The sequence below is a fragment of the Chaetura pelagica genome, unplaced genomic scaffold (assembly GCF_000747805.2).
Source record: "Chaetura pelagica isolate M959 unplaced genomic scaffold, ChaPel_1.0 scaffold159, whole genome shotgun sequence".
NCBI classification, from domain to species: Eukaryota; Metazoa; Chordata; class Aves; order Apodiformes; family Apodidae; genus Chaetura; species Chaetura pelagica.
The window spans coordinates 3,984,949-3,994,630 of NW_009954555.1; the positions used below are offsets into that span (position 1 = coordinate 3,984,949).

General features: G+C 43.0%; 1 protein-coding gene across 1 annotated transcript in view; it reads right to left on the bottom strand.

The window, feature by feature from the left end:
- The window catches only part of SSU72 (SSU72 RNA polymerase II CTD phosphatase homolog (S. cerevisiae)), a 16,582-nt gene extending 7,370 nt beyond the window's left edge, over positions 1-9,212 (bottom strand). The window contains exon 1 of the transcript XR_719880.1: positions 9,065-9,212. The gene's annotated coding sequence lies outside the window, so the exon portion shown is untranslated. The remainder of the gene's footprint in view (positions 1-9,064) is intronic.
- Between the last annotated feature and the right edge of the window lie 470 nt (positions 9,213-9,682).

Consider the following 9,682-nt stretch of genomic DNA (forward strand, 5'->3'; position numbering starts at 1 on the left):
AGCAGGAATCAAGGCCAGCTATTAACTTCATTGGGAATATATCTAGCTAATGCCAGGGTTGTTTTTTTCCAGTAAAAAACTGGATGAGGGGGCCTCCACCTCCCATCTCAGTTCTGAGACACACAAGACAACAGAAATCTGAGTAAGAATTTCAGAAATATGGGATGGACTAAAACCAGAGTTGGACACAGCCAGATGAGTCCTGGCTCCCACTACATTATTGTTCTGCTGATCTTAGTGTCCAACTGCAACCAGAACACTTTTAATTCAGTAGGGAGGTTTCAGCAGTGGTTCAGTCGTGGTTCTGAACCTGTTACATCTCCAAATAAACCTGACAGGCTGATCATTCACTTTGGTGCAGCTTCCATCAGCCTCAAATGCTGCAACTCTTCTGTGTGACAAAGCAGCAGCAGAGCAGGCTACTTCCCACACCAGTATGAATGGCCTTTGCAGGTCACTTTTCCACATCTATTTACTAGTATCTGTATTATAAACAGTAGCTATCTTGTGCTAAACCTTGCTGGGAAAAATGCCTGGGAACTAGACACTTCCTTAAAGGCAGCATGTGGGATGGTGAGACTGCCCAACCTTCCTCCCCTTCGGAATCACTTCCTTTGACAGGGAATTAGAGGACTAAAAATGGGCACCAGCACCAGGAGTTCTACTTTCCAAGGAACTGTGATGATGCCTACAAGAGGAACTGCCTACATTCCACACTCAGAGGCCACATGGGCTGTCACTGGGAACTGAAATGGGGTGGTTTTAGAACAAACCAAAGCTTGTTTAGAAGTAATTTGTGGCACTGGGTAACTTACAGTCTTAACACTGAGAAGGTGACATCCAAATGATCACAAAAATACTAATTTGGGTTAAATAGCATTTCTGGTAACATTTGTGCCTGCATGAACAACTTGCAAAGAGCTGAAGTGCCACTTGGTTTTCATTGCTAAGGACAACTGCACAGCACTTCCAAGCTGCAGATAAACCCAGCTGAACACACTCCCAGAGGCTGGTCCAACATGTTGGCCATGCTCATTTCCTCACACCTAGTTAAGCCCAAAAGCTGAGGGAGGGATACAGGCCCACACATCACTGGAAGATGAAAGATCTTCAGTTTAGCTCAAGCACTAGACAATGACTTGTGAGTGCTGAACAGCTGAAACTGTACCTGAGGATCAACCTGGGTAGATAGAAGCTGTCAAAGGGGAAAGAAAGGGAGCAAAGACCACTGCCAAAGAGCTGGAGAAGGGATATCACAGACATGCTGAAGGGACTACCTGAAGACAAGGATTCCAGAGACAGAACACAACAAGAAGACTTCAGGCACATCAGACTATGATGACTTCACCCAAGCATATGCTTCAAGAGGAGTCTGATTGTTACTGCTGGAATCTACAGCCTTGGTCACTGGAAAAGAGAGCTCCAACTACTGGTAAGTCCAGTATGTGACATGGACACGTAACAGGAATATAGAAACCATTCTCAGGATCAGCAGGCAAGAGTCAGGGAATCATAAGAGGATTCAGAAGTATCTCACATTACTTTTGGTTGCTCTTCCCAGGTTTGAGACAAGTGCCAGATTTCAGATGATGAGCAGTGAGTGTGGTAGGACTGGGTGGAGGGAAGAACTGGGAGGGAGCTGTGAGGAGAGGCCTGTGAGCCAAGGATTAGTCATCCCACCTCACGTCCTGGAGAAACTGGGTCTGCAACAACTATTTTCAAATTGGTTTCCATTGTTGTCATTGCTTTGTACTGCAGAACTCCCAAGGCAATTTTCAACTACATAGGAGTTCTGCCTGGATGGGGTAACTCAAATAAAGCAAAGCACACACATGACCAAACTGAAATCAACTAAGCTGTTTCATTGAACTCTTTTGGGAAACCCCAGAACACATTCACCAAGACAGCAGGGCCACCTCTTCACCAAGACAGCAGGACCACTCCTCAGGAGCAGCCCACAGAGCAAGCAGCTGGGTGAGGTCTGCAGCAGCCCCTCCTCAGCACACCACTAGGACAGGAACTGAGGAACAGAGGGATGTGGTTATTCCACAGCCTGACTAACCAACAATTCTACAAAGCTCACGTGCACATAACTTGGGTGCCTGGGTAAACACTTCTCACAATAAGCCCTTCTCACACTGGTCCTTAAGTGTGTGTCTATTCTTCTAATAAATTCCAAGGATCCTGGCTCTGCCAGTTCTGTCACTGAGCAGCAACAAGGCCAGAACAGCTTCCCCTCCTCACCCCACCCCAACTTAACTTTCTTCTGAAAATCCAGCACTTTAATCACTTTGGGTTTTGTCCTGAAATGGTACCTGTGCTCAGCCAATGAGCCATGTGGCAGCAGGACAGGCTGAATTTCCTTCACACATCCTGAAAACCGGGACTTTGGTAATTAATATGACTTCTGAGTTTAACACTTCTTTCACTACCTTGTATCAAAGCAGTCAAAAATAAGTATCCTATAAAGGAACAGCATCACATTTAGGAAAGGTGAGCCTTTAAATGTGTATTTCTATCTCTACCAGATTCCCTCTTTTGCTGACTCTCTCTCAGAAGTTTGTTGCAGATGATCTTTTAGCAGAGCTCTCATGTCTATGAATTTCTCAGGGCTGATGGAGCTGTCATGGGTATGAAGCCCTTCAGACATTCTCACATGGACACCAGCAGCACATGAACAAGATCTTCCAACTAGAACAGTAACTATTCTCTATCCTGAGTGGGAGTTTATAAAGACAGCTGTGTCAGCCAACTTGTTTCTACAGAGGTGGAAAGTAAGAACCAGGCACACACCGGGACCCCAAGTGCCAGAACAATTATATTTGGAATACACAGAAGGATATAGACTATCCTGCACAAAACAGTGATCCAAGGAATTCTGCCAGTGCTTGGAGCACATCCCTGCACACTCCTGGGTGCTCAAAGAGCACAAAAGGATTCTGACCAGCATAAAATGGCAACAATGACCATGTTACTCTCTTACCTGTCACATTTTTCTGATCTTCCTTCCTTCAAGGTGGGGGTTACTGTTCACGCTGCCAAATGCATCCAAAGTTTCCCAAACATCCTGCATTTTTGTTAGAAGTTTTCAAAATGTTCCCCTGTAAGTAGCTGAAAGATCTTTCATGCCATATTATGTGGACATGGGACAAGCTGCACAGTAGTGAGGTTTAAAAATGCTTCACAGAAGCAGGTGACACATAAACCATCTCAGATGTAATCATCAGAAAAAAACCTGGCCCAGTTCACTCAGTTTCTATGATTTGCACCTTTGGCAGCATTGAGAAAATTTTAAGATCAGAGTCATTAAACAAAAATTATGAAGAATCAACTTTCCCTTGCTCTTCCATACCTGAAAGCACTGAGATTTGTCTGACATGAATATAACCTGATCACTCTAGAATTAAAAGCATCAATATTCATTGCTAAAACTAGGAAGATTTACTTCTTCTCAGCAAATGAAATAGTATTTTTTTTCAAAACTATATTCTGTAACCCAAGCTGTTGGTTTTGCTACAAGGTTCTAGATGCTTTGGTAAAAGTAGAAGCTATAATTTGACTAGAGAGAGCTGCTGAACTTGGAGCTTTGGCAGGAAGCAATGCTGGCAGCAAGAGAAGGCTGACCTGGCCTGAAGAGAAGTAAGTGTGATTTATACCTAAAAACTCTACCAATTGAAAAGGTGGCAGACATAACACTAACACCCCATACACAAAGCTCAAGCAGAAAACCCTGTAAGATAAACTGCTCTGGCAAAAAAAAAAAATCAGTATCTTTAGTTACAAATGTAACAGCAAAGAAGGGCTAACATGTATTTGTCAAGTTTGTGTGAAAAGCTGCCTTCAGACCATCTGGTTAATGTCTTCACTGGCCTCCTGCACACCCAAGAAAAATGGTATTAAAACCCCAGAAGTCAGGCACAGAGGTTTCACTGTCTCACCACTAAGGCCAGCTGAAGATACCACAGTCACTGCCCTAAGATGGAAATTGCTCTGGAATCAATCTAAGGGAGAAAAAAAAAGTATGTACAAGTATCCCTTACGTGGATGGTCAGAGTTTAGTAAGAATTCTTGAAAACATCTGTTCCTGACTCACCTTGGGTAAGGAAAGAAACTTTCCACAGACTACCTAGAAGACAGACAGGATGGTAGAGGATGTTTTATATGCTGAAAAACACTTGATATCAGACTGGAGTCTGTAGTTCCTACCATGTCCTTGAAGTTCCAATACAGAGCAAATAACATTCACATAGTATGTTTTATGTACTTTTAAATAATTTTAAGTATTTCCTTCTCAATGTGCTTTATAGCAGTCTGATCAGAAGCCAAACTAAGAAGTACTGAAAACTGCTGCCTTTGAAAGGCTTGAGGTTTTGTGAAGTGGTTTCATCTTCTGATCCTTAATGGAGCAAAAAAGTGATTGAATTCAGCTCATGGCTGGAAATGTGCAGCTTCACAGAAATGTGCCTCTTAGAAGACTGCTCAAATCCAGTTTAATCACTGCTTTCCATCCTCCTTCCTTCACTCTATTTCTAGGAGTATTAAAGCACTTGGAAAGACATGTTAAGAAAGAAAATGAGACTTGTGCTGCACCTGCATTCAAAGGAAGTTTTCCCCAACATGCAGCAGGCCCCGATTTCCACCAGTTTTAGCTTTTGGACAGCACCAAAAAAATAAAACAAAAAACCCCAAACACACCTAAAATAAAACATTCCAAAGTGGTTTAGAGATGCAGAAACTATCCCACCAACCACTGGAATGACAGCTGAGAACAGAAGCTGGCAAGTGTTTATCACTTCAAAATCCATGAAGAAAGGCAAATGAAAAGATAAATACATGCGTGAAGAGCTTACCTGACGTGGAATTAAATTAAGTTACTCCTCAAGACTGAGCTACATGGCCCCAAGCAGCAGGATGCTGAAGCTCTGCAGCTCTCACTAGTCCTCCTGTGCACCCCTGGAGTGGTAACTTTCCCCATGAGGCACCTCAAGGTTGCTTTGTACAGGCTCAAGTCCAATAGAAATGTTTCAAGTATTAGGGTTGTTCACTGACCCAGAAATGACAGGAATTACTAAAGTATTATGGATCCTAGAGCTTTGTTACAGGTGGCAGAAGGTTCTGCAACAAGCAGTATTTAAAAGAAACTGGGGAAGTGGGTTAGAGCAAGATATTCCCATCACTTTCCTTCCAGTGCCTCCAGTCACTATCCCAGGCCAGGAATCACGAGGGTACATCGTGTAACACTTTCTGGGAGTGGGGAAACACAACCAAGCAGCAAGACCCAAGATACTATTTGATACTACAACCCTCTCAAGAACATGGAAGTCTAAGCCCAATGGAAGCAAGGCCTTACATAACCAAACCATTTAAGACATCTGAAGGGCAGAAAAAAACTTTCTGGTTTCTGCTCTGGATTAACTGCATCAAGAAATTGAAATGCTTGTATTTGCCAGGCTAAGAAAGTGGATTAAAGCCACTACTTATTAACTGGTTTCTCCACATCAGCTTACTCCACTGTTAAGAAGATACACTGGAGAAACTGATCAGTTAAAGGGCAAGAATACTCAAGAACCCAACTACCTGAACCCAGGAATTCTAAGCAACTAAGACCAAGGCTCCAACAGACTACTGCTACTCCAGGTTATGTGCCACACCCAACCAGGAAAACATGGTGTCAGCCTGGACCAGCTGCACTTACAGAAGTGCATTTATGAGGAGGTGTGGTATGGCAATTCCTCTTCAGTTTCAGTCCCTGACTTTAGACCAGTCATTTCATCAACCCCACCCTTCAGTCTGAGCAGGAAGACTTTGGGGTGACCTGTGACACAGTCTGACCTTGGTCCAACAGGCAGTTTTATTTCCTGCCTGGAGCAGAACCCAAAAGCACACCCAGTACCAGGGACAGGCAGGATTCCAGCTGGCAGCTTATCAATTCTGTGGCTGATGCCAAGCAACTTTCTATGGCAGGTGAGACACTGCACAAGAAACTGATTCCTTTCTTCCAGCACTGGTGTGAAGAGAGAGCAGAAGAAACTCTCTGGAAGAGATGACTATCAGTACTCAAACTGTACTGCCCCATGAAGTCAAGCTTGTCTCCAAGGCTGGAGCTGGTCTAACTGCAGTGATGCCTAAGACTTCAGAACTAAAGGATTCTCTCCCTTCATCACCACCCTACCAAGCCAGGAAAACTAACCCCCAGTACAGCCTCACTGCTTCTGGATGCCCCTTCTTCTCAGCTAGTCCCAATCTCCTTTACATTTACTCCTCTTCATGGCCACAGGAGATGGATGTTCCAAGAGGGACTGGAAAGCTTTGGGAAAGGCACTGAATCTTTCCTACCCAGTTCTACAGTGAAGTCAGTTTAGTCCAATGACCTACTTCTGCCGGCCTCCTTCATCTTCTGCAGGGAAATAAATATTTCAGGTTTTTTCATTGACACACCATGGATGTTCTATGTGCCAGAACCTGCCTCAGGTTTGGTTTCCCTCCTCCCCCATTTCTGGAACTGCTATACATAGTCCCTCTTGCCTGCCCTTGCTCCAAAGCCACCACATCTTCCTCTACAGATGTTCTATCATGATGCATCTTACCAGTTAGTAACAATGCACATCTTCTTAGGCAGATGGAAGATGGGGGGTAAACCAGGGACAAATGTCAGCTATGGGAAGACATAACACTATGAACAGTTACTGGCAAAGTTCTCTGAAGATGGCAGAAGAAACTGTTTCCACTTGTTCTGAATGTGAAGAGCACTATATAAAAAAATCAAGAACCCACCCACCACACAACAGTAAGGACACAGGAAGTACCATATGGCCTTTAAACTGTGGAGTTCACAGAGAAAAAACTAGATCCCAATCCTCTCAATCACCCTGTTTTCCCACCCCATCTACACCCAGAGCCCAGCACAAGAGCAGCCCCTCCACCCTCCAGCAGATAACATTTCCACATCCATCACCTCTATGGAGTGATGCTCACCCAAAATCCTGAGAGCCCCCATGCCCCTGATTCACAAAAAAAACCAACCCAAACCACTCTACAATTCTCTCAGGAGAGTAGTCTAGTTTTGGTTACTGTAAAAGTCTTTACTCTCAAAACCCATTTCTGGAAATGGAGTTGCTTTCTGCAATGAATCTTCCCTCTGAAAATGTCAATTCTATTATCTTAGAGTCAAAAATGCCAAGATGTAGAGACAATTGCTCTTGCCCTATTTCCTTTGCAGCAGCTACTGTTTAAACTTGTTTTATCTTGAGAAAATATTTAACTGTAATACTGCAAATATGTTTGGGGAACACAAGCACCTCCAGCAGGGAGCAGAACCAAAATGGTCACTCCAAATTATGCTGAGTGGGGGGAACTAGGTAGGACTTTTGTTGGTTGTATCTTAAAGTGGTGCCACATTCAGTACAGCAGCAGTGAAGAAGGCAATAAAGGAACCAAAAGTCATCAGTGCTTGTTAAAATTACTTCTCAATTCCATTCCTGTTCTTTGGAAGCAATTCTTTTTTAATCAAGACATTGCATGCCTCCTTAGGGTGAGTTTGCAAGATTTTCCTTTCTCTATAGGCAAGGGGATTAAAAAAAAACCAACCCAGGGCATCAGTGTGAGATTCATTAGGACTATACATTTTTAATTTCTTTTCTCTCTAACGAGGTGTTAGGAAAATAACACCCCTGTAAGGGATGCCATTTGTGTGGAACACCATACAGAGAGGTATTCTCAGGTTGAATCAGTGCTAAGTTTTAATCAAACAACCCAGCCCTTCTTTAGCCACTGCAAAAGCCGCTGCCACTCCTGGGGTCTCGGGGCGCTCGAATTTCCTATTTCTGGTCAGCAAATACAACAAAGAATTTGCTGATAACATGAAGCCACAGCACAATCTGTGCTACCAAACAACTGTGGAGCTCTTTTCTAAATGTCCCTAAGTTTGCTGACTCCCTGGGTAACAGTCTAGTTTCTACCCTGTTGCATGTTTTCTAGCTCCTGACAGCCTGTTTCCTCTTATTCCAATTTACCAAAAAAAGAGGCAGGAAAACTGGGCTGTTTTGAGTACAATTAAGACATTTAAACCATGTTAACATCCCTGTTGGATCCCGAGATGGTCATATCCAAGGATTTTAAGGAAAAGTCTTACACCACTGTGCCAAGACCATTCCATTGAGTAACCAGGACTCATTTCTGGGGTACTTAACCCTGAAGGGTCCTCTGTCTTTTAAGCAGAAATTCAGCACTAACTGAAATCCCTTATTTAGGGTTTTTTCTTTTAGATATAATATTAAAAACATTTAAAAATCAGATTCCATGTTGAGAAAATAATATCTAGAATGAGAGCCCCAAATTTGTAGGTTTCCTTAAAAACAAATGAAAAGTCAACTTTAAATATGGACGTTCTAAACTCCTGCAGTTTGACATTAGCCATGGTACTAAGTAGTGTGCAGACTTTGACTGCCTCTGCTCTCCAGTATTAAATATCTTACTGGACTCTCCCATGCCCATTCTTTTACAGTTGGACTTCATCTTAGAGGTCTTTTCCAACCTAAATTATTTATAATAAGCTATAGGATTATTTTTTTTCCTCCAGATTAAAGTCACTTATCAAGAAATCCTCAGTGAGGAGGAGCTCTGTAATGCAAGGAATCCTCTCTCCCAGAGAAAGTATACTGGAAACCTTACCTGGCAGTTAGTCTGAGCTAAATACAACATTAATGTTGAGGTGGTGGCTCTTCACACATCCATTACCAGGACAGTCTTTGCACTGAGAGAACACCATCCACAGTGCAGTGGAGATAAGGAACCATCTGTCATCCTATTAATTGTGCTTTCATTCCAGAGCTAAACATGTCACATACTACAGAAGAGCATTTGGCACACGTGCATTGGAAGTTGGTAGTCATCTGCAAGGGAGGATTAGAGGCCCCTGTCAAAAAACCCTCCTATAAACCTAAAACATTTTAAGATTGCCAGTCAAGCAACTACATATTTCTACTGCATAATGCCAAAGAATGAATTACACCTTTCAAGGATGAACCATATTGGATTTTTTAAAAAGGCTATGCCCCAGGGATACAGTTCTTTGTCTTTCCTAAGCAGATCATTGTACATCTGATCATATGTTGTTTTGAAATCATAAACATTCGGCTTGTCCGGGGCTGGTCCTGGCAGCTTCACGTGGGTCCCTGTCCCAAAGGAGCGGACACTGAATCCTCGTTTGCTGAAAGACAAGAGGGGAAAAGGGGGTGGAAAAGGCCATTAGATTGGATGGACTTTGAATACCAAAGTGCTGAAGAACACACAGGGAATTTTAAAAATACCCTTTAGGCATCAGCCTAAGCTGCCACGTGTAGCCACGGTGCCCGTTTCCTCAGTCATGGCCAGAACCCACCCCCCATTTCAAAAGGAAAACCTCTGTTTTATAGGACATTTTCCTACAATTATGGTATTTGTGCTTTCAGGAATCATGGGTGTGTTCTACATTCACAGTATAGGCAGAGATGTATTATCTTGACATAAATAAGTAAGTACCAATACCACCTGATCAATATTTCTGTATTTTACTAAAGCTTCTGGGCTAACCACATTATTCCTCGGACTATGTTGCCAGAACTACCTCTAGAGTGATTTCTTTAGCATTGCTGTGCCTGGCACTTGAGTGGTCTGAGAAACACAGGGTGTCATTAATTACCTT